At 38.2% G+C, this 22557-nt stretch overlaps 1 non-coding gene across 1 annotated transcript; it reads right to left on the bottom strand.

Moving 5' to 3' along the window:
• Positions 1–19790: 19790 nt before the first annotated feature.
• Trnaa-ggc lies at positions 19791–19862 on the bottom strand. The gene has a single exon. It is a non-coding gene; the product is annotated as a tRNA-Ala (tRNA).
• Positions 19863–22557: the final 2695 nt, after the last annotated feature.

The raw sequence follows: 22557 nt of genomic DNA on the forward strand, positions 1-22557 counted from the left end.
AATTCGAATTAGCCTTGCCGAATAAAAAAGGCAATTTCCGTCCTAGGTCGATGAGACGACTTCTAAAGAATAAAAAAATACCTTTCTTGCTCTCGCAGCTCTTATGAATTCCGCCTTTATATGCAGCCCCTAAAGGGTGGAGATAAATTTTTTCCACCCCCTTATCAAGGAGCAATCTATTATTCTGTCCGTCTGTAATCCGTAAATAAGTCAACTCCCGGCTGTTGGGAACAAACACCGCTCTGCCTTTTCCATAGGCTTTTGACCCGGTGGGCCCCTCATAACATGCGTTCAGATTAGTTTTGAATCCGAGGCAAAGTTGAAATTTAAGCAGGAATAAATCTTTCCTAGGGCGCTCCCCTTTCTTGCCTCCTCCCTTGCGTCTGTCTTTTGAACGCTAGTATTTTCTTTTACCAAACTCTAGCCATTATCTCGGTCCTGCTTTTTTCCTTGCATTTTGGCTCTCTTGCTAAAGGTTGGGCTAAACTACCGTCTTTTTATTCTCCAAGAATGTGTTTCTTTCATCAAAAGATTTTTCTTGGGGAATTATTCCTAAATTTGTACGTAAACGCACCAATATTGCAAAAATGTATCTCTAAGCGTATGCAACCGTTGCTATTTCCGTCAGTTCATAAGGTAATATTCGTTTGACGTTCAGTGTTAATTTCGAAGAACTTTTTATCTCGGGTTTCCGCGCGGGTAACATATTCGTAGAGTGCTGACGTTTCGGGTTCCGATTCGTCACCCATTATCAAGGCTATTTTAAATATTCTGTTCGCTGGGAAAGTGTAAAGTCATACGTAAGAACTTCTTGTTATACCTATGTCACAGACACGTCTTTATCGTCCACATACCCTAGATTACCGAAATTTTAAACACCTTACTTAGCCTATCTGAGCCTTTTTGGATAAATTCGAACTAATGTATTGCTCATTCAGTGTATATCAGTGTTTTTATTGCTAGATAATTTTTTTTCAGTTTGACATTTTTTATTGAGAAAAGTCTTGAAAACAATTAACATGTATTTGCCGGAGTTGGTTTGCTATTTTATCAATGCAAATGGGAAGGTAAAAAAGTGTGACTTTTCCTTATGTGTAATAGACTTTTTTTTATAAATTTTTTCCTCAAATTTAAGAGGCAATAGCGAGTAATGAGCTGCTTTAGGTGGGTGTTGGAAGGGATACCGTGGTCGAAATCTTATGGCTCTTCCTATTTTTTCTCTTCGTCCGAGCTACCTAATGTACCATAGTCATACCTGTTTAGAATCTCTTGTTCTATGCAGACGGCTGTTCGTTTTTTACAATGTAGACAACCTAGTGGGTCTTTTCTCTCTAGTATTTTTCTTCTCAGTCGTATAACTTTATGGATTATTCAAAGCTTTAGCTGATAAAAATGCCCATGAATAAACATTTTTATGCTAGAGATATTTTAATATGCTTATTTTAAAGGCCTATTCAGGCTGTTTTAAAAATTTCAAATACTTTGAAGGCTATTACGAAGAAATCTATTTCCTTGAAGATTGTTACACGTTATATTGTACGGTGGCTTTTCTCAGAAACTTGATGATTGTGTTTCTCCAAGAAACGACTACAGAAAGTAATGAAATGATTTATGAAGGCAGGAGAAAGGTGTTTCATGAAATTACAAGTCTGCTTTGGCTATTTTAATATGGACCTTCCGATCAGCGTTGATGATACCTCTTTGCTCTCATTACTCCATTTCTTCCTGATAGCTCTCCGTTTCAATTTGTTTACGAAACGCACGTCAGCTTTTTTCTCTGCTATTCTGTAATCATTTCGACACTGAAATCTAACTTCGCTTCACTCTATGGCTTTAATCAACCCCACTCCTACGCCAGGGAATTGGAAAGGCTATTTTGCTACGATCTCATCGGGTAACCTGCCTGCCTTTATCAGGGTTTCCTTGTGTTTTGGATAACCTTTTTCCCCATTTAATTCCGTGCTTATTTCTATTTATCCAATCTTTTCTTTCTTTGACTGCCATCACTCATATAGATTCCTGCCACGAGGTCATAGAGGACGTAATAATATGGAAGGAATGGAAAGTCGGAAGATATATACCCAACACGTTCTATTTGCATAGCAAAATTACCTTTCCCTTTGCTAAGAAAGGCCACTATCTTTTATCATGCGTGACGTTTCGCCTCTACCATTTATTTCTTACATATTTTCGTATTAAATTTCTCTGCTTTAAAAACTGCTCTTTTGGTTATTTGATTTTATCTTTAAGAGTTTTCAGAGGTTTTCTCCCTCATTCGTGATCCTTCCATTAATACTAAAAGTAATTTTGAAGTTATGACTGGCTTTTTCTATTCCAACTCACATTATGTTCTTCAAAAAGCACCTTAGATACCTCGGATATACGTCTCAACTAGTAGATTGTGTGCCCTTCACACTGTACTCAAGCATGGATCAGGCTCCTTCTAGAGTATCTCCGTCACTACCGGAATTAGAACCCAGATGCTTCTTGTGAAGCTAACTCTTCAACCTTCACTACAGCCTTACCTCCAGCATGGAATAGTTCCTCATTGTATTAAGATATTTCCCAACTTCGATTATTTTATCGAGAAATATTCATAAAACACCAATGTAAGCGGTGAAAATAATCAAAATCAGCTTCAAACGATTTAAACTGCTTCAATTTATTACACTACTTTTGCACTATTTAGGTGGGAAACCGCTACAACCTCCGGAGTTCTGTGCTTGGGTAAGATTAATACAATACTGAAATGTAGGTACCTTATAGAGACACAGGGTGACACTACTAATTTAAAATAAGACAAGTATTTTGCTAAACGGATCAGTATAGAAATTTCACGAATCGCGAGCATCATGACGGTCACGACCCACGTGGCCAGCCACGGACTGACTAAATCCCAGTGATTTCTAGCGCTAAGGGTAGTCGGGACCTATTGCTAAGGCATGGATCATGACCGGAATAGTTGTTATGACCGCAGTACTTAGAAATAATAAAAAGAATAAGAAGAATAAAATTCACTTGCTATTATTATTATACCTACCACGAGTCACTTATTTGCAGTAGGTTAGAAATATTTATGGTGTCACTTGAGTAATGTACTGAAGCAGCACGGTTATATGTTAATCAATTTATGGTTGAACTCAGGTAGCCAAATCTCTTCAAACAGGTGCCATAATTATTCAGTATTATCATTCTTTCCATATGCCTACGTATCCTATGACGTCCACCGCTGGAATTGGGGTAGCATTTATGTAAGCAGCAGAGAGAACCGGGTTTTAATTTCAGTTCAAAAGGAATGGAAGAATGACCGAGAAAAGGGATGGCGCGTGTTAAGTTGGCGATTTAAAACGCATTGCCACCAGGACAACAACGCCTATTTATGCGCTTGCAGGATAGCACGAGCACATATCATAAAGACATTTCCCCTTTTATTTCGTCTGCGATCTACCTCATGACTCCGCCTCTCCGATACAACTTATCTCTTCTTTCGTTAACTACACTCCTTTTCCACAACCTGCATCCTTGTGTCTTTATTCTATGATATCAGCCTCCCTATTTCCTCATCTCGTTCGTTCCCTACCTCCTAGGCCTGAACTAACTCACCCTTCTCTGCTCTGTTCCTTGAACGACGCGCCACTGAGGCTCCCCTTCCCTTTTTCATTTCCCTCGACACTGCGTGTTTCATGTTATTCAAATTAGACTCGGGGCTGCCTCTTCCCAACGCCCGCCTTCCAAACTCCTTCCTTGCCTTCTGAGTCCTCCTCCCTTCGACTACAGTATCCCATCCTCGCCATTTCTCTACTTCGCCATCTCTCTTTCTCTTGTTCTCTCTTAACCCTCCGACACTCATTTTTTATTCTCCTCCACAAATTGGTTGGTGCGTCAAGAAATCGCTGGGGTTCTTCTCTCTTTCCCTTCTAGACGTTTTTTTTCCTCTCTTCACTTCGTAATCGTCGAGGGGCGGAGACAAAGAAAGATGGTGCTCAATGCGATTGTATGTGTGTGCGTGCGTGTATTTGGCATGGGCTGCGTTTGCTGAAGACCTGAACGATACTTTTATATACGTTGAATCGAATAATCTGGCTAGTAGAGGATGGATGTGTGACATATATCGGTGCATTTTGGTACGTTCACATTAATGTGGTGTGTTTTGAGTGCGTGTAAAATATTTGTAACCACGAAGCCGTGGCTTTTCGTTTACAATGAGTAATGGGTTGCGATAAAACTCTCAGCTAATCCATCTCGGACGTTCGTGTATTCTTTTTCGTAACTATTTACCCATTGTTCACGAAAATCAAGGGATAACTTTATCGCAAGGAAATACAATACTCTTGATTTTCTTTCCCAACAAATTTTACGAAGTCACGCCTGAGACTACTAATTTTAGTGCATTTCTAGTTTATGCTTAAGAGGTCAACTTCAAATTTTGTGCGAACAATAAACACTAATGAATATTCACCTGTAAATCATGTAAAAAAATTTCATCTGAGAGAGTTACTCGGAAAATTTTTCAAATACATTGAAGTTCAGGCTGATCAGATACAGGTTCACAGTTACATAGGTAGTTCCTGTGGATGCATATTATATGCATTTTTACTGGAATAGCTGAAATTATGTGTTATATACCGTACCGGTAATCGATATTGTAAAATATCAGCATATATTGCACCTTAGGATGTGCTTGTAATGCACGATTTATTACGTCCTCCATTTTTTTATGAAAGAGTCATATAGAAAGTTTGGAGTGAGCAGCGGTCATTAGGAAAGTGGATATTTGGCGGCGTTAATTTCGACGAAAAGTGGAGTGGTAGCGCGCATAAGATTGCTTTCGAGAAAGCACACCAAGAGGAGGATGGAGTGGTTTAAATGTGCGCTTCCTTCCTTGCAAATCTCCTTGGTTCAAGACGATGATGGGGAGGGAAGAATGGAGAATACGTGGCTGTACCTATAGGAATAGGGATAAGTAGTTTGGCTTTTGTTTTGTTTGCCCAAGAGTGATCGGATCCACCCCTCCCATCGTCTCAATATCCTCCGCTTCCCCCACTACGCCCTCCCCCTACAACCTTTTCTCCGCCTTGGCTCTGCTCATGCAAATCTCCTTGGGCTAATTAGAGTTCGAGAAGGACCGGCCCCTCTATATCCTTCCCGTTCGGCGCGAAGGTGTTTGTGAATGGGTGGCATCAGGCTGCGATGAAAAATTTTAAGCCCAACGTCTGGTTTTATTGGATGGGGCGAAACAAAGCACTCTTTCCTCTCTTGAAGAGTTTTATTTTTCTTTATCCTCGAATTACGTCCTGAATCCATTTGACTTTTTGGTTGTGGAAATGAACGAAAAAAATGGGTCCTTTCCGTTGATGGTCCGCATATATCCTTGAAAACAATACCTTCGAGAACGTTCCGATGCCTCAAGTCTCTGATACATGAACGGTAATCTAAAAGCATGGCAATAAAATGTACCTATTATCTTGAATCTTGTCCGGTCTGGGATTTCCGGGGAAACTGCCCTCACAAGAAATGTAACAACGCGGTGGATAACTGGAAACCATGACAGCAGGATATTGTCTTCGTACCTACATTTTATATTTCTTTGGCGAATAAAACACATAAACATTTTTCTGTTTGTCTTGATACTGTGCGTAGCACGTACTAGTAGTCCAGGTATCTGGGTTCTTACATGTGTACCTGCAGTATGGGATAGCCGTATTGGGATTGTAGTCATAGGAAATGGAACAACGCGGTGGATCCTCGGAAACCATAAGAGCAGGACCTTGTATTCATTCATAAGAGTTTTATGTAATTTTTGTTAATTAAAACACATTGCCATTTCTTTGTTTTTCTTGAACTTAGGCGAGTGCGTACAAGTATTATAGTACGTAGAACGACAGAGTATTCATGGCTAAAATAATATTAATGATGAAGGCGAAAGAAATGAAAATTAATCGCCACGGGTCGGTGTGGGATGTCCAGTGTCTGCTTTTGTGACCTGTATTCTCGCTAACGCCTTTCATACTCCTAGCCTCCACATTATCACTTTCACTCTCCTTGCTCCTCTTTTTCCCGCCTCTCCCCTACGCCACCTAGTAATTTCACTCTGCTTCCCATCCCTTTGGGGGCATTAAGCCTCCCTGCCGCTTACCGAAGCCCTTCGTGGTCTCTATTATTCAAGGTCCGCAGCTCGTCCCCTGCTTTTGTGCCCAGGCAAAATCCCCTCCCATCACAGTCATCCTCCACCACTATGGCCAAGGGGGGTCGCCAACCCCCCCCCCCCAAGAGACTATCCTCCCGTCCCCCCTTTTTTCATCTTCACTCCCTCCTCTTCCAATTTCTTTCATTTCCCTCTCGCACGGTGCCGATGACGTGTGTGAGATATGACGCGCCGTCCGAAGCCTCTTCGCTGCACATCACTTTCCTGCTACACTGCCTAATTCGCCAGAACCTTCAGGGTGTTCCTATATTTTTATCCTGCCTCACAGTATTTCAGTCTGCTATGTTTCAAGAGGAGGAAAAGTGTCTATGGCTCCGCATAAGTTTTGTGACTGCTAAATTTGAGCTTTCGTGGCTTCTATGCACATTATTTTAGTAAAAAAAATATTTTCGGTGATGGATCGAGTAGTTGCACAGGTGGGTTAGTTGCGTTGCAGTGTTTGCGATTTTCGTCCTGCGAGTAGAAAATTGCCGCAATAGTTTGCGATGATGCCTCCTCAATTCCACTTTAGAGGAGTGAATTCTGTATAGTAAAATTTGCGATTTTTTCAGTGATACCGGACCGTGATTTTGACTTAGATATTCTACCTTGATAAAGTTTCCATTTCTAAGTTGAAATCTTAGGCGGTGTGATTAAAAAATTGCAAAAAATAGCCGTTTTGGCTTATATTGGATTTTCTCCGGCTATCACCGCTGTAGTTAACTGAGGGATGTCTTAGATATAGTTATCCATCCAGTTATCCATTATACCGAAGTTCACTCCACCCCATGAATGGGGTGGAGTGAATTTCGGTGTAATTACATGAAGTAAGTAGCGAATATTAATTCAGATATGGTACTGCTAATTACATGAAGTAAGTAGCGAATATAAATTCAGATGTATCAGAAAATTAAAATGAATGGGGTGCAGTAAATTTCGGTAGTATTCGCTACTTACTTCATGTAATTAGCAGTATATCTCACAACCACTGTCATCTGTAAATACTATTTCTCCGAATTTTAACCGAGGAATAAGGGAATCCACAGCATTAAAAAGTAGTCTAGGGTGGGTGTAGAGATCATGTCACATATTCATCGCTGAAACTGTCTGCATAGATTTATGTTGCCAGTCATTGAAGCAGTGACAAGTTTTGTCGATGACATGATATGATTGAATTTAATAGTTTTTAGTGCGACTGAATTTAAATTTTGAAGAAATATACGGTAATGAACAAAGAATCTTGCTATAAGCAGAGGTGGAAAATGGTACATATGTGAAAAATGTTGGACAGGCTGTGTGACATTTGGAAAATCTCGTAAACAAAAGTTTGAGGAATATCACGTAAATTAAAAAAATTAATTTTAAAATCTTAATTTAACCCAATTTGGCATCGTTAGATGTGTATTCATAATTTGATTGAACTGTTATTATGGAGGCAGAACATGAAAAATTATAGCTAACGTCAAGCACTAACATATGGCTATGGCTTCTTTACAATGAACTTAAATAAATAATTATATGTAATAATATTCCATTTTCGTCATTTCCAGTTAGCTGTGCATGAAAAATGACAATTTTCTGCTTTGTGTGAGTGAGCAAGTGAATACTAGAAGTAAGTGAGTGATAAAAGTGCACCGAATGTGACAATTACTGGTTGCCCATAAGGACAAATAAATATGCTCGTAAAATATTTAAATATCGATGGGAGGCTTGCATATGTCATACAGCTAATTTTATTTCAATATGTATGTATTCGAAAAGTACACCTATCCGAAGTAGAATGTTATAGCAAGAATCGTCACTCACCGAATCCGTGTTCACCTTTTAGTCAGCTCGTAATAAGTTCAACTTTTCAATTTTTTTGCTCGTGATTTCAGGTATCTCAATTTCGTTTATTCGTAGTGATTTATGATGGTTCATTTTCTGTTTTTCGCTTTTTTCGCAACATTGAGCGGAAGAAACACCCAATTATTCGGAAATTGAACCGCGAGAGCTCCCTTTGATTGTCTTTAATTCCTTTAACATGTGATTTTTTTATGCATTCTGATGGAGGAAAACACTGAATTATAAAATAACTGTTTCACTCAAATGGAGTGCATCGCGAGTTTTCACTAAGCATTAGTCATCTGATGAAAGTGAGAGCGGCAACTAATCTATGCAAATGAATACGTGAGATTCGATCCAATTCAAAATTTGCATTCATATGAGCCTTTAGCCCTTAGTCCCAAGCAGTGCTTGTTCAAGTTGATTTATAGGTTTTGGGAAGGGATCGAGGAACAAAAGGAGTCTAATTATAATACGTTTTGCTCTACCTTTCTCCAATTTGACCCAATTAAAAAGCAAAAGAGTGAATTTAGGCATAAAATAAGCGGAATTCTGGCGAAAAGAAAACCTTTTTTTATTTATTAGGCCGCTTCACGGCAAAAACAATGATTCAAGGTTGCCTGCTTTTACATGTTTTTATTGGCCTTACTTCTTAGCATGCTAAGTGGATATTTTGTAACCAAATAAATTTATTTCAAAAAGAAAACACGTCAGTTTCCGGTGTTTCTTGAAGAAATGAATTCCGGTTTTAACCCTCTGGTTATCAATATATATTTTATGTACCCTTATGATTTGCTATAGAATATATAATTAGACTATTTAGAAATATTTATTCAATTTGATTATTTTAATTGATATATGTTTTTTCATTCCAGGTAAGGTCCATTCTGCTGAAATACACAAAGGATATGGAATTGGTGAGATTTTATCATAGATATATAGTGAATGGCTGTAACTGGATTGGAACTCGCCTCTGGAATGGGAAAATTAGCCATAAAAATTCTATTTATGGCAATTAAAGGAAATTCAAACTACCCTTTAGTAAATAATATCCCTCAACGCTTCCATGACTATGCGGGGTAATTCAGTTACCCCCAATTATGTTAACTTTGTATTATTTTTTTATTTTTTGTTTTGTCCCTTTGATATTTTTTGCATTTGAGCTCATCGACTTTGCCTTTATATAGACGAAAAATGTTTTTTACAGTATTATTGTTTTTAAAACTTCAATTTCATTGGTGAGATAACTGAGTTACCCCGCACAGCTGTTGGTAGGAAGAAAAAATAGCTTGTTTGTTATAATGGTGCAGGGATAAAAGTTGGTTTCAAAAAAATTATTGAATACTAACTTTAATAACGCCAATATTCTACACGCAACATTAGTACTTTGGTACTTGTTTTTTCATAGCATGTTTGACAATGTACAGTTGCAATAGCAAAATATGAAATAATCCTGCCGTTTTGCACAAAATCAATGTTAAAATCTAATGTAGCCTATAGTGTATTTATAAATTATGCAAAACAAGATGTTATATCATTAAAAAAGAGCTATTGCTTTTAATTACAGAATGGGCAAAAATAATTTACGTCGAGAAAAAAATGCATTCTCATTCCGCTATTTTCTAGTTATGTGTGGTAATAATCGCCGAAATAGAGCGTAGGTATAGTGCCAATTCCCTGTATAACAGTGTACAACAGGGTATTGACACTTCTTTCTGGTACGGAATAAGTAACTAACCCAAGGGTGTAAATGGCTAGTTATGTAGGAAGGTGCAACACTCGCGACCGTTGCACTTTAGACTAAGCGCGACGCACGGTGCAAGTTTAACATTGCGAGATTAAGATAGAAGGGAAAATATTTACCAATCTGCATTTTATTGTTGCGCAAAATTTTTGGTGGTATATTTACAAGGTTTATACGAATAATTAGATACAGACACTGCCGTAAGCGGAAGTTTCCTGAGTGTGTGCATGGTTGGGACCTATGCGGTATTTTGTTCCTCAGAGCAGATATGCTAGATGATTGATTGAGGTTGCACGATTGTTTCATTGTGTCATTTCATCAATTTTTGTGTAGGTATCACCCCACTGTCATCCTTCTAACTTCCCAATCACCCCCACGGCTTTTTTCCCAGCAAAGAGTACGGCCTTGGAGAATTTATTGTCTTTCAACTGTTTAACGACCATAAATCATTCAACTACCTATACGTTCAATTTGTTTTCTCCGAGTATGAAAACCTTATAGTTGATCCCCATGTATAGTCGTCTCCACAAAACCAATTTTTATCTTATTCAACAATGACGAATCATAGGATATGGGCGGTGGATTCCGTGCAAGCACCAGACAAGCGATATGAACGGAGAACTATCCCTTCCCCCATATCTCGGTATTACTGCTGTTTTTCTTGTGGAAGCGGGATATAATTCCGATCCACCATAGAGCCTCCTCCTTCCCCTCCCATCCAACGCCCACATTGCCAACGGGAGCTTCGTCTCCTTTCTCGAGTAGCAATGAAACCATTCCAATGCCCCATACCGCTCGGGCTTCTAATATTCTCGCCTTCATGGCAAAGCCGTTCTCCGCCCTCGCCGATGATTTTTAGTGGGACGTCCCGTCCTGGCTCGCACTCTGAAAAGTATATCTCTTTTTTTCTTCCTTTCTCTATCCTTCTACCACTTCCCTCGATATATTCTCCCTCTCCCTTCAGCGGCGGGCTAAACGCTTGCTTTTATTTTACTCAATCGGCAGGCTGACTCCCCTTGTACGGATTCGCTTGTGGAGTTAGGGAGCTAGAGGAAAATATTCCCTTCCTCTCTCTCCTTGTTGCGCGTTGAGTTACTCCTTGGATGATGTGATAGGTGGTTTCCTACTTCATTGTGTGGAAGCAAGGAAGCTTAATTTCTCCTCTCTCGATACGATTTTAATTTCTTTTGGCATCAATATAGTTACCTGCATAAGTGCATGACTTTATACTGTGAATACACTTGTGTCGTAGGAAACTCAGATAGCGTTTCTGTCTCAAAAAATACGGAGTGGTGTATATAGTACGGCATGAGTTTAGACTGTTTGTATTTTATTAAAAAATTGTATTTAGCTATGTAAAATGTTATTCAAAGTAGAGAATTAGCTATGATTGCATAATGTCCTTGAAGTGTATTCGTTGAGAAATAAAATATAATATATATTTATAAAAAGAAAGTTTAAATGTGCCTTCTTCTTTGCTACTGGGCCACAGTCTCGTTGAGATTGGCTCAGTTCAGAGAGACCCTATTATTGAAGGAAATAATCGCTCGTTAGAGAGTTGATGACAAAAACTGCGTGAGACGAATGCGCAAGGCCGAGAAGTAGCAGAGAAACGGTGAGCCATACAGAAAGACTTAGTGACGTCATGAACTTATCAGCGAACAGGGAAAGCTCGTCAATAATTCCCCAATAATATCTCTAGAAATAGGATACGGATCTGAAACGGAAAAATAAGGATGTCTTTCTATTTCAAACGGCAATACTAATAAAATAGTCCATTGGCGTAAGTTTTGAGTGTTGGCTGACACATGAAGACTTTTCCTTGTAATATGTTAATAATCAGCATCAATCAAAGTATTGCTTTTATATATTGCTCTGCATATGTTAACCGCATTCATCCTCAAATGAATATTCATTCTTTTTTCTTGGATATCCATTTAGTCACTGCAGTAAATCCATCATCAAACGTAATCCTTTTGCGCATTTAATTGTGTGCTTTTTGATAGGATGAAGATAACGTGTTCAATCTTGAAAGGGGGAACCATCACACTTGATTGAAATTGTTGCTCTTCAGATATAATTGGAGTTTCCTTTTGATCTGCCGTCCTATTTTTATTTTTTTAACTCTCGAATTTCCACTCGATCGCGAAAACCTTTCCCTTTCACTTGCCCTGTTAATGTTTCCTCCTCCAGTGCAAAGAGTAATCCTTAGTTTTTTTTTATCCTGCACCGATTGAGTTTTCATCTTGTGGGTCTTTGATGGAGGAAATGATTTTGTCGGGAAATGGACTCTCACCCATTGCAATTGGATATTGTTCAAGTGAGCATATTAATTTGATAGGTAGTATAATTTGATTGTTGCCTTTGAAACCAATATTTTTAGTATTTTACTCAATAAAATACTGCTAGATGAGTGTTTTTTTTCAAGCAAAGTACTTTCCAACGACTTTTTACTTATAATTTTCCCATAATACCCTTTTTATCAGACCTTTATATTATAATTATAGCGTTATTAAATGAATTCGGAGTAATGTCTTGTTAATTTTCTGCGATTTAATAATTTTTAAAATTCATCCCCGTGACACTATATATACCTCCTTACTTCAAAATAATTAAATCTGTAAACGTTTATGTTTGTTACGCCTCTTGTACGATAAAAAATATTTACCTATTCCTATGTGTAATAGGTACTTATATCTTCACCAAATCTTGAATTTTGATGTAAAAATCATAGAGAGGTGCACATCTTCATTTGACTGTTTAAGTCTACACTCCCTACCCTACGTACCCTCGAATGTTTATTTCATGAATCCATTGGTAGGACACGTTCAATTGGTGATAATGATGACATATTTTAAGAGAATACAGCAGATAACGTTGAAGTACCAGGCAACATTACAATCCTTCCTCACGCCAGTAATGCTTTCCCGTAATATTTTTATTCCGTCATGTAAGGTTAAGTATTCCAACTGATGAGGAAAAAATGCTGGTGAATATAATACTGTAGGTGTATTAGATGATGTTGCATGAGGCATATTTTCTCTGATAAATTTATTTATAGTGATGCGATTTACCTAATTGTTTCCCAACTGTAAGTTCGTATGTTATGGTATTAGGAAGATGCGATCAACAATTGAGGTCATTTGCTCCATGAAGGAAGTACATGAAAGGAAGGGTGGAGAGAAACTCGGCGTAGGCATTAGCCTGCTCTTAACAAAAGGCGCCAAGGTTTAGCGTCCCATCCGACAGACGGAGTATTTCGCTTGAAATGTCCCCCACACGGCAATCAATCAGGAATCGGGAAGTCTCTCAAAATTCTCTGCCATCACTGGGATTTGAGCCTGAAACCGCGGGGTGGGAAGCCAACATCCCAGCCATAACACCAACCCGATCCCCCGATTCCAAGTTTTGGCTCTCTAATGCATTTTTTCTTTTATTTCTGCACCAGAGTACGACAATACATTATTTTATGCTCATATCGGGCATTGCCCTGTATCTAATACTTTCCCTGTTTTCAACGAAGGCTTACGACTGTTCTTTTCCTAGCTCTCTCAGATCATGAAGAAGGCTCATAGGGATTATGGGAGTGATTCAACATTGAGACTGCGAGCATATGGCACTTTTCTACCCGCTTAATACTTTAGAAATCCATGAATGACATTTTTTATTCCCAAGTTATATTTTTTATTGTGATTAATCGCTGTCGATGGCATGCTAATGCGGGAGAAGATGGAAAGACGGGTTGATATGGATTTGAATCGAGGAGAGAGAGAGAGGAAAAAACTAGTCCACTCAGACTTCTTCAAGCTCTCATTTTCTCTCTCTTCGGATCCCGAGACGTTCCTGCTTCAGAATCATTCGCTGGCGAAAAATCTTTTCGGATCCCCAGCTGGATGGATGAGTCTGCTCCGATGGGCATTTTTCATTCCAGGGACACCTGTTGGCAGATCTCTTCTTTTCTTCTTCTTCTTCCTCTTTTCGTCTCCTTCTTCCTCCCCATATTCTCCTCGCTTCGCGTTGCTTCTTCTCAAGCGTTTCCTTTTTCGTGTCCACCCATCTTAACCTCATTCTCACGAACGCGTTCCGGTTTTTTTTTCTTTGGCAGATTGACGATTCGAAACGTATTTCCTTTTGCGTATCTTTCCTCGCGTCACAGGTAAACGTTCGGATATGTTTTTGAAATACTGATAGATATCGAATACAGAAGGGGTAAGGATTTGTTCCTGAAATTTCACGATTTTTTCCGCAAAACCATTGCACTCCTCTAGACTTATCTTTATGATTGTGCTCCCAAAGGTTTACTGAAGAAAACGAAAATGCGAATTTAAACATGGCAGGTACTCATATCCTTCATTCATATCCTCTAGTGGGGAGATAGATGAGTGAAAGTAAGATTAAGTGACTTTGAACGAGGGCACAGTTTTAATACTTTGTGTAAAATAAATGAAAAAAGAATGTTGGGAGTTCGATAGCACAAGGTGAGTACTACTATAGATCTTGGTTGAGTGTGATTGAAAGCTTTAACTGAAAAAATATTCCTCATTTCTATAGGATACTACATTATTTCCTCTGTCCTCCGTTAAACTCGTGAAGATCGGAGGGAAATTTTGTTGTCTGCATCTAAAGAGTAATGCCGATAATTTCTGTTTCGTATTCAGAAATTCAGTGAACCCCATATTGGAAATATTAAGACGAAAAATTCAACCATGGCCTTGTTGCCGAAGATTCCTGCTAAAACGTGTCCTTGTTGCAAAAAAGGGGATAATTTGACTCTGAAAATTTCCGAATGCTAGGAAAAAAAGGTGAGCGTGGTGACCTAGTGGGTAGGCCTGATTGCAGACCAGATGGTCACGGGTTCCAACCACGGGTGATGCCATCGGAAACCCCTAAATCAAAATCTTTGATGTACGAGTAGGCTCAGGAAAGGCATCTGATACCAGTGAATCTGAATGCGTTAATTTCTAACCCGCGTCTCAGGCTAAGGTGAGCTCTACCCTCAGCTGTTTAAACCAAAACTCGGGTTATAATGCCAAGTGAGTGAGTTTTGTGTTGAGCATACTTTTCCATGGATACAATAAAAATTTTCAAGCATAATGCTATTATAAAAATGTTGCTGGCATTTTTTCACAAATTATTTAATCTCATGAACGGTTTTCTTATACTATGGGTTATCATCAGGTGACGCTGCGTCATGGGAGACCATTTTTATCTACATGTTACACTAAACGGGTCGTGGGATTATGGCATATTGCCGATAATTTTCATTTTATCAATATTTTGCCATCCGTGATTGAATGATAATGAATCGACTCTTTCACATGAGATAATAAAATTTTCCGTCATACACTAACTTTAAGGTGAGCTTCAACTTCCTGTTAATCTTTCCGTGACGTTGTTTGAATGCTATAAGTTTCATTTTTCCGGGTTCCCGTCATATGTGTTGACTCAAGCAAACCACACTTACGGCTCCATTCCAGCTGCCTCACTCAGGTCGAAGTGGCTTTACGGAAAATGAATTTAAATAAAAAAGCAGCCCGGTTTTCGTAAAATTACTTGGAACTGAGGGCTTCTGGAATTTAGGGGAAGCTTTTTTCTGCCTCAGAAAACGCACGTGTCGAGAACTCGGAGGAAATGAACCTTTCTGTATGAGCCTTAACTGTCTAATAAAAATTTAAAACGGCTCGAAACTATTGCTGGATAGGCATTCATCCACTGTAGTGGAATTACAGCTATACTCAGTAGAACTTAGGATGTGATATGAGCCTTGTGATTCGTGTATAAAAGGTTTTTTTTCCTTTAAATAGTTATTAATGCAAAAGTTATGAGTTAAGTAGGGTATATCCACAGACATGAAGTGAATACTAAGATTTTTGCATATTTACATGGTATATTAATCTAACGATAAATGCTGTGGTTCCTATATTTATTTCTTAGCAATTTCATTCATCAGGAAAACTTCTTCATAGTGGTTATTAAATTTTGCAAGATTCGTTATGCGAATTTTACATCTATATTTCAATCTAACTTTCTGCAATGTAAATTCACTCCAAAACCACCCCACTGAAATGTAAATCTTGTAATTATATAGCATATATTTTGGTCGGAAATCGACATAGAAATTGCTCTCAATGAACATGCCTATAGATCCTCCGATGGTTTTTCCAGTTCTTGTGATTTGCAAGTAATAACTAACTAGCTGTCGTTTGTAACACGTCTTTGCATAACCAACTAGAAACACTTTCACCTCTGAAATCTTCCGAATCATTCATTTTTTTACAAATTGTCCATTTTGTCCTTAGTCTTAATTATCATGTTGATTTAAAAGCAGACATCGAAAGGGGAAGTAGTTTGAATTTTTACTCGTCACTTATAGGTTTCATGATGCTCGGAATAAAATAAATGACATTCTGTCCATATAAGGAAGCACCTTTTTAGATCTCAGTTTAGGTAATGGCGTGCAAATGACCCTGTTGTCGACGCATCCCCAAAACGTATTTCTACCACTATATGTAATGGCACATGACATAGTCACCATGACTTGGTACGTAAGAAATGACTGTTATTTTTATTTAATTACTGACATATTGTTTCGTATTGTTTGCAAATACAGTGGACTTGTATATCACGTCTCTGAATGTTAAACTGCTAGTTCTTCCATCTCAGAGCTCTCTGGCGTCACCTAAGCGTCTTTTACACCTTTAGTTTCATTCTTTCACGTGCAGTTATTTTTTCCCTAATCACATACTCTCTCACTGAGATCCGATTGCAAACTTCTCCATCTCAGAGCTCTGTCGAATCATCCATCCGTCTTTCATACCTTTATACATTTGGTTTCATTCTCTCACGTGCAGTCTTCGTTATTTTTTCCCTAACCATCTACTGAGGGATGAAGCTCCTCCCAAAGTGGTGACCTTTGGGAATTCAAACGATGTGCCTCCTCTTGACGCAGACGGGGGTGGTGGGTGGAGGGGTAGGCTAAAGAGGGGAGGGTGGGGGTTGGTTATTGGAGATACACAGGGTGGGAGGTTAAGGGGCGTGTGAACCCCCATTCCCATCTACCTTTCAGCTACCCAACCCAGTAAAATCCCTCATCCCTTCTTTGTCTCACTCCACGCAGAAAGGTAGCTGACAGATTTGGTGACAGCTTTATCGAGAAATCTCTCGCACTCTCCCTCTCTTTCTCCCGCGGCGGAATATCGGTCTTGTCTCCCCGAGTAGACTAACGAATTGGAAAAGTTTCCCAAGGATATCTTTTCTCCCTCGTCCTCCGAACCCTGGAGGTATTTTCAGTGTCGTATCTTCTGCGTGTGAGCCGAGAAACCATTGTGGAGGTTCAATTACCTCCTTATATATATGTGCTTATTTATTTATTTTTTTTACTTATTTTGTTTTTGTCTCCTTCCTTGCCCTAGAATATATATCGCCTTCTCCCTCACTCCTCACATTCTCGTTCATCCCGAAAGAGATTTATGGTGTCTTTTCTCTCGTTTCCTCCCCCTTGACAGGGATTTTGTTTATTGTTTCGCCATTTTTCTTCGTCACCTGTTCCCAGCCTGCTTATCCCAGGCGTCCAAAGGGCGAGAAGTTTATTGGATTGAAATCAAGTGATGCGTAATTAGCTTTTAAGTTTCTTCGCGGCGCATAGTTGCGGCGATACTTTCGAAAACTTTGGTATCGATTATGTATTAATTTTAGCTCGGAGTTCTTATTAATATTTATAAAATATGCATTAAATTCCTACGAAAATTAATTACTGTCTGCAGATATTCGGAGATCGTTTACCATAGCAATTATATTTATTCAAATTTTTATTCCCTCCGAAATTCATGTTTAAGGGGTTTAATAATTTTGTGAAAAACCGAGATAAATCCTTCATTATATGCTGATGTACTTTATTGCGTTTTATTGCGGTGTAAATGGTCAAATAATAGCAATATTGCCTATGCAATAATGAGAGTTTGCTAGGAATGAACTTTATAAACAAGCATTAAATCGCGTGCCCTAGAAGGACATGATTAGATAAAGATTTACTAGTAAACGCAACTTCTATAGCCCTTGAATACGCTTTTGAAAACACTTCCAATGGGTACCTTAAATGTTTTAAAAATCTCTCCAATTTATTATCAATTAATGAAAATTACAGTCTAGCATTGACGAATAATTGTGATTACACTAACACACTATTGCTCCATCTCATATAGGGGCATTCAAATTGCCGATTTCTATGTTCATTGAAATTTATATAGCTGATTTTTTTTCTTTTTTAATAGCATTCAGGCGTTTACATTAATGTATCATATATCTATATCTATTATTAATGCAAATTTGATAGTGTCTAGTAGGTGCTTAGGTCAAAGTTAACTTCGCTTATCTTTGCAAACGTTTCAGCAATCCATGCAATCCATTTCAAAGAGATACTGATTATCTATGGTGACATTCGTCCTCTATCGTTTGAACTTTCATTTCTATTTTATTTTCAGTGTGTTGTCGTCAATTTAATTTTTTACGGATATATTCTGTAGTAAGATCTTTAAAATCATGTTAGTTGCAATAAGATGCCATCATGCATGATTGCATCATAACGTTTGTGGAAAGATCACAATTTTGATTGTTTGTATCTACAAATGGGATTGAGAGGCACTTTAAATTCTCATTATTGCTTCCTAGCTTTATCTGTAAACTAAGTGAAAACTTCGTTGATCAGTATATGTTAAACCACATGTCTGCATTCAGCAAAATATTTTTATTTTCCGTTGCAATTGTCAATTTTATTATCTTCTCCGGAAAAGGGACGCAGTTTTAATTGATATCGAGGATTCAGCTGCACCTCATAAATAATTTCGAAGGAAGTTCATTGAGACTCTTGGACGAAGCTGCTGCACTTCTATTACCTCATTAATATTGGTTATCTGATCCCATCGTAGACCTTGCCTGCAGCTGAACGAGGTTGTTTGAGAAGAAGAAGGAAATAGTCATGAAAATCTTAATGCAAAATGCACGGTACTATGAGTTGTCGTCTGAGAAGATGCTGGCGTTGAATTTTTTCCCATTAGGACTCGTGCATATTGCGTCACGTCTGAACTTACAGCTCCCGAGGTGCATGCGCTGAAATATTACGAGACGACGTGAATGGCACCTCAACCATTGTGGCACTTGACATCTTTCCCTCGTGTATAGAATCTTCAGTTTTTGTCAATTGGAAGTTTCTTGTTCGAATATCTTTGATGCTGGAGGAATTGTGTCACAGAAACTTAATACTTTTTGTATTCAGGGATCTTATTGGCATGAATAGATGCTTAAGAAAATTTGGAAACAAAACCTCAAACATTTTCTGTTGAAATAGAGATGGAAAATGCTTCTCTGCTTCCTTCATAAGTTATCTGTGGCAACGCGTTTAATAATTTATCCCTATCCTTACTTGGTTTTTTAATGGGCAATGGATTAATAGGACAAATAACTTAAATTCAAATGAATATTTATCTAAAGAGGTCGTTACAAAATATTCAGTATAAGTAAACAGTATTTACACTTAGTCTTCTGTATTAGAAAGGCAGCTATAAATTTTTCGTTCCATAATATTTTAGATCATTTTTACGTTATGCATTTTTGATTTTTGCTCACTCTGCTTAGATTTGATGAAGTAAATGAATTTTCTATGAAATTGTATTCGATTTTTATGCTCACTTTTATGTTGGTACGATTCGAGGCATAGAAATCGGTCCTTGATGGATCACTTATTTCGCAAAAGTCATCAAATCATTATAAAATATCCCTACATTTTAATAGAAATTTTGAAATTATTTTTAATACATATTGCTCGTGATCTTATGTATAAGGCATAGGTTCTTAAAGGCCGTCAGAAGTGCATGCGTATTGTTATGTCATAGATTCCATTTTCAAACGACAAAGCTCCTTGTGTTCAGGGTCAATACGAAAATATGTCAAAGCACTGAAGGAACAAGTGACTTTGTACGCAGTCACGCGCACGGGTGCAAAGTTAAATACACCAAAGGATGAAGTTCGCCATGAAAAAATATTTGACTTAGCCGGGATTCGAACCCGGATCTCCCGATTGCCGGTCAGGCGTGCTACCAGTTGCACCACCAAGCCATCTTCTCAGAGCGAACATCGGATGGGTTTTACCGAACAAGATGTTGACGTCACAAGTCCACACTGTGGCACATGTGGCGAGGGTCGTGCTTACTAAGCCACTGTCGGGGAGAAAAACCCTTATTTTCCGCTGGTCTGCGGCGACGATTTTCAAAGCACTGAAGGAACAAGTGACTTTGTACGCAGTCGCGCGCACGGGTGCAAAGTTAAATACACCAAAGGATGAAGTTCGCCATGAAAAAATATTTGACTTAGCCGGGATTCGAACCCGGATCTCCCGATTGCCGGTCAGGCGTGCTACCAGTTACACCACCAAGCCATCTTCTCAGAGATAACTGTAACTGCAGAGATATTTTGGAGCTGCGTAATGCTTCAATTGCGTGAAAGTTGTCAAATGGAGTAAATGTCACGGAAAACCTAGAGTTTTAGAAGGACCTTCAACATGAAGTACTAATTGGAAAGAATAAAACCCGGATCCCCTCGTGGAAAGAATGGATAATGAACCTGCTCGGTAGTTAAAATTTGATAAAAAACTGTCTCTGTTGTAGGGCAGGAAAGAATTAAAAAAAGTTACGAAATGAATCAGTAGTTTGGCGTCCGAATGGGGCCAAAAGTCGAAATAAGTAGAAACACCTCCTTGTGCCATTTAACTTGGCGAAGATAATGGACTTCCTTTCCATCCATTGAGCTAGAGGAGGATTCATTAATCATCGAAGGTTCGTTCTCCAGTCCCTTAAGCAATCGATTAACGGGACAGCGATTGTTAGCTGGGAGACAAAACGGGGGCTCGCTTTAATTCGCAGATAATGAATAGAGATTGAGTTTGAGGCGAGGTCACCTGGGGAGAGGGAGGATATCCAAGAGAACTCTGCGAGATGTGGGTCGCAAAGCTTGTATTTTTAAATGTATCGATTGTGATTTTTCGATACATCGCCGTTTTTAAGTGAACCTTCAAGTAAAATTATCCAGAGTAGCTAGAGTACTGCTTTAAAAAGAACCCATATATATTTAAGTTAGTATTTGCGTAGCATACGAGTAAATATAACGGATGAGCATCTGAAGGGTAAAAAGAAAGATAATGACCACTATAAAAGCTTATAAGACCTATCGATGGTGATTTATTGATTGATATCCGTTCTTATGGGAAGCCTTCAATCCACTCTAATCTAATTTATTCTTTTTAAGTTTATTCTTTTTATTTCCAGTATGGAGAGGTTTCACAGACCAAGCCTGAAGTTATCAGTTATACTCTAATCTAATTTTATAAAATCAGTAAAAAGTGTTGACTGATTTCCTTGCTGAATTATATAGTACTAAGTGAGAGCTGTGGGTATATTTATTTTCTATTCCCACCGTTAATATTTCGTGATGCGACGTGACTCTTTAAGTGGGTCGCGTTTTTTGAATCCACCCTTTCTTCCCCGTAATCAGAGCACGGAAGTGTAGAATTGACCTGAGAGGCATTGTCTTCTTGAAAATGGCGAGCAAACTTCACAGTCAATGCGGCGTTTCCCCCATCTCTTTTTTTTCTTTATTTTTCAAAAGATCTTCTGCCTGGTTCTCTATGTTAAACTCCTATGCCTCGTAAAAACCTCAGACTGAAACGGGTGATACTCTAAAGCTATAGTCTCCCGAGAGACTCAAGTCACGGCATTCTAATGGACTACCGTTCGGAAAATAAAAAAGGGACTGATGGTAAAATTGCTCACTGGGGTTAAATAAATTTAAGAAGAACGCTCTTCCATAGCAAGGGGTTCCATGCATTTAACAGCACCTCGCTGTGTCGCCGAACTCAATTTGTTTTCCCTCGAAGTGTCTGTGGAAATTGTTTCACTGGAAAGAGCGTGGAGGGCTGTATAAAATCCGGCTAGGATTTAATGCTATATTCGTTGGCGCTCTAGTATAAAGTATTGTCCTTCTGAGTGCTTCATGATGCAGTCATTTGTTAGTATGTTTGTAATTAGGCATGTAATATTCGTCCAGGATGATTAAATATAGTGATTGTGCTCTAGGACTCAGATTTGCATTTTCTCGTACATAAATCCTTAATGTGGCCGTTATTTATTTAAAGTTATTTACCCAATCATGCTCGTGTTTAGCTCTTTAATTTGTTATTTTGGTACACTTTTTTATTTAACGTCATCATTTTCCGATAAGCACTCATTAATCCCCCCCTGTTCATTTGCGAACTTGTTTTTATCATATATTGTAATATTCGAGATCCTATAGAGCCGGATACGGGATATGCAAAAGAATTAATGTCTTTAGTGGCGGATAATTAATATGCATTATTTAAACCAATGTTCTTGATTTATGTTTTTCTTTCCTACATACTATTGGTTATGGATAAATATTTCGGTGTGAACAAAGGTATGGTGTAACTACAAATGCTAAATCGATTTCCTTTTTCATGACTGAATGAAATGCAAAGTTGTATAGCAAGGTTTAGATATTTTCCTATATCTTCATCAGGGATTATTTGCAATTGGTTTGCTGAAAAATGAAAAATAAACAATTTGGTAAAAAATATTGCAAATAAGTGGTGATAAAGATATAATAAATATATGCAAACGATGGGAATCAATTTTGCATTTCATTCTAAGACCTATACTTCAAGACGTTGTTAATTATTTTTACGAATATTAAATATTCTATTATCATTATTCGGCCATAATTTTTTTCTTCAAGGAGTGGT

The sequence above is a fragment of the Ischnura elegans genome, chromosome 7, assembly GCF_921293095.1.
Source record: "Ischnura elegans chromosome 7, ioIscEleg1.1, whole genome shotgun sequence".
Lineage (NCBI taxonomy): Eukaryota > Metazoa > Arthropoda > Insecta > Odonata > Coenagrionidae > Ischnura > Ischnura elegans.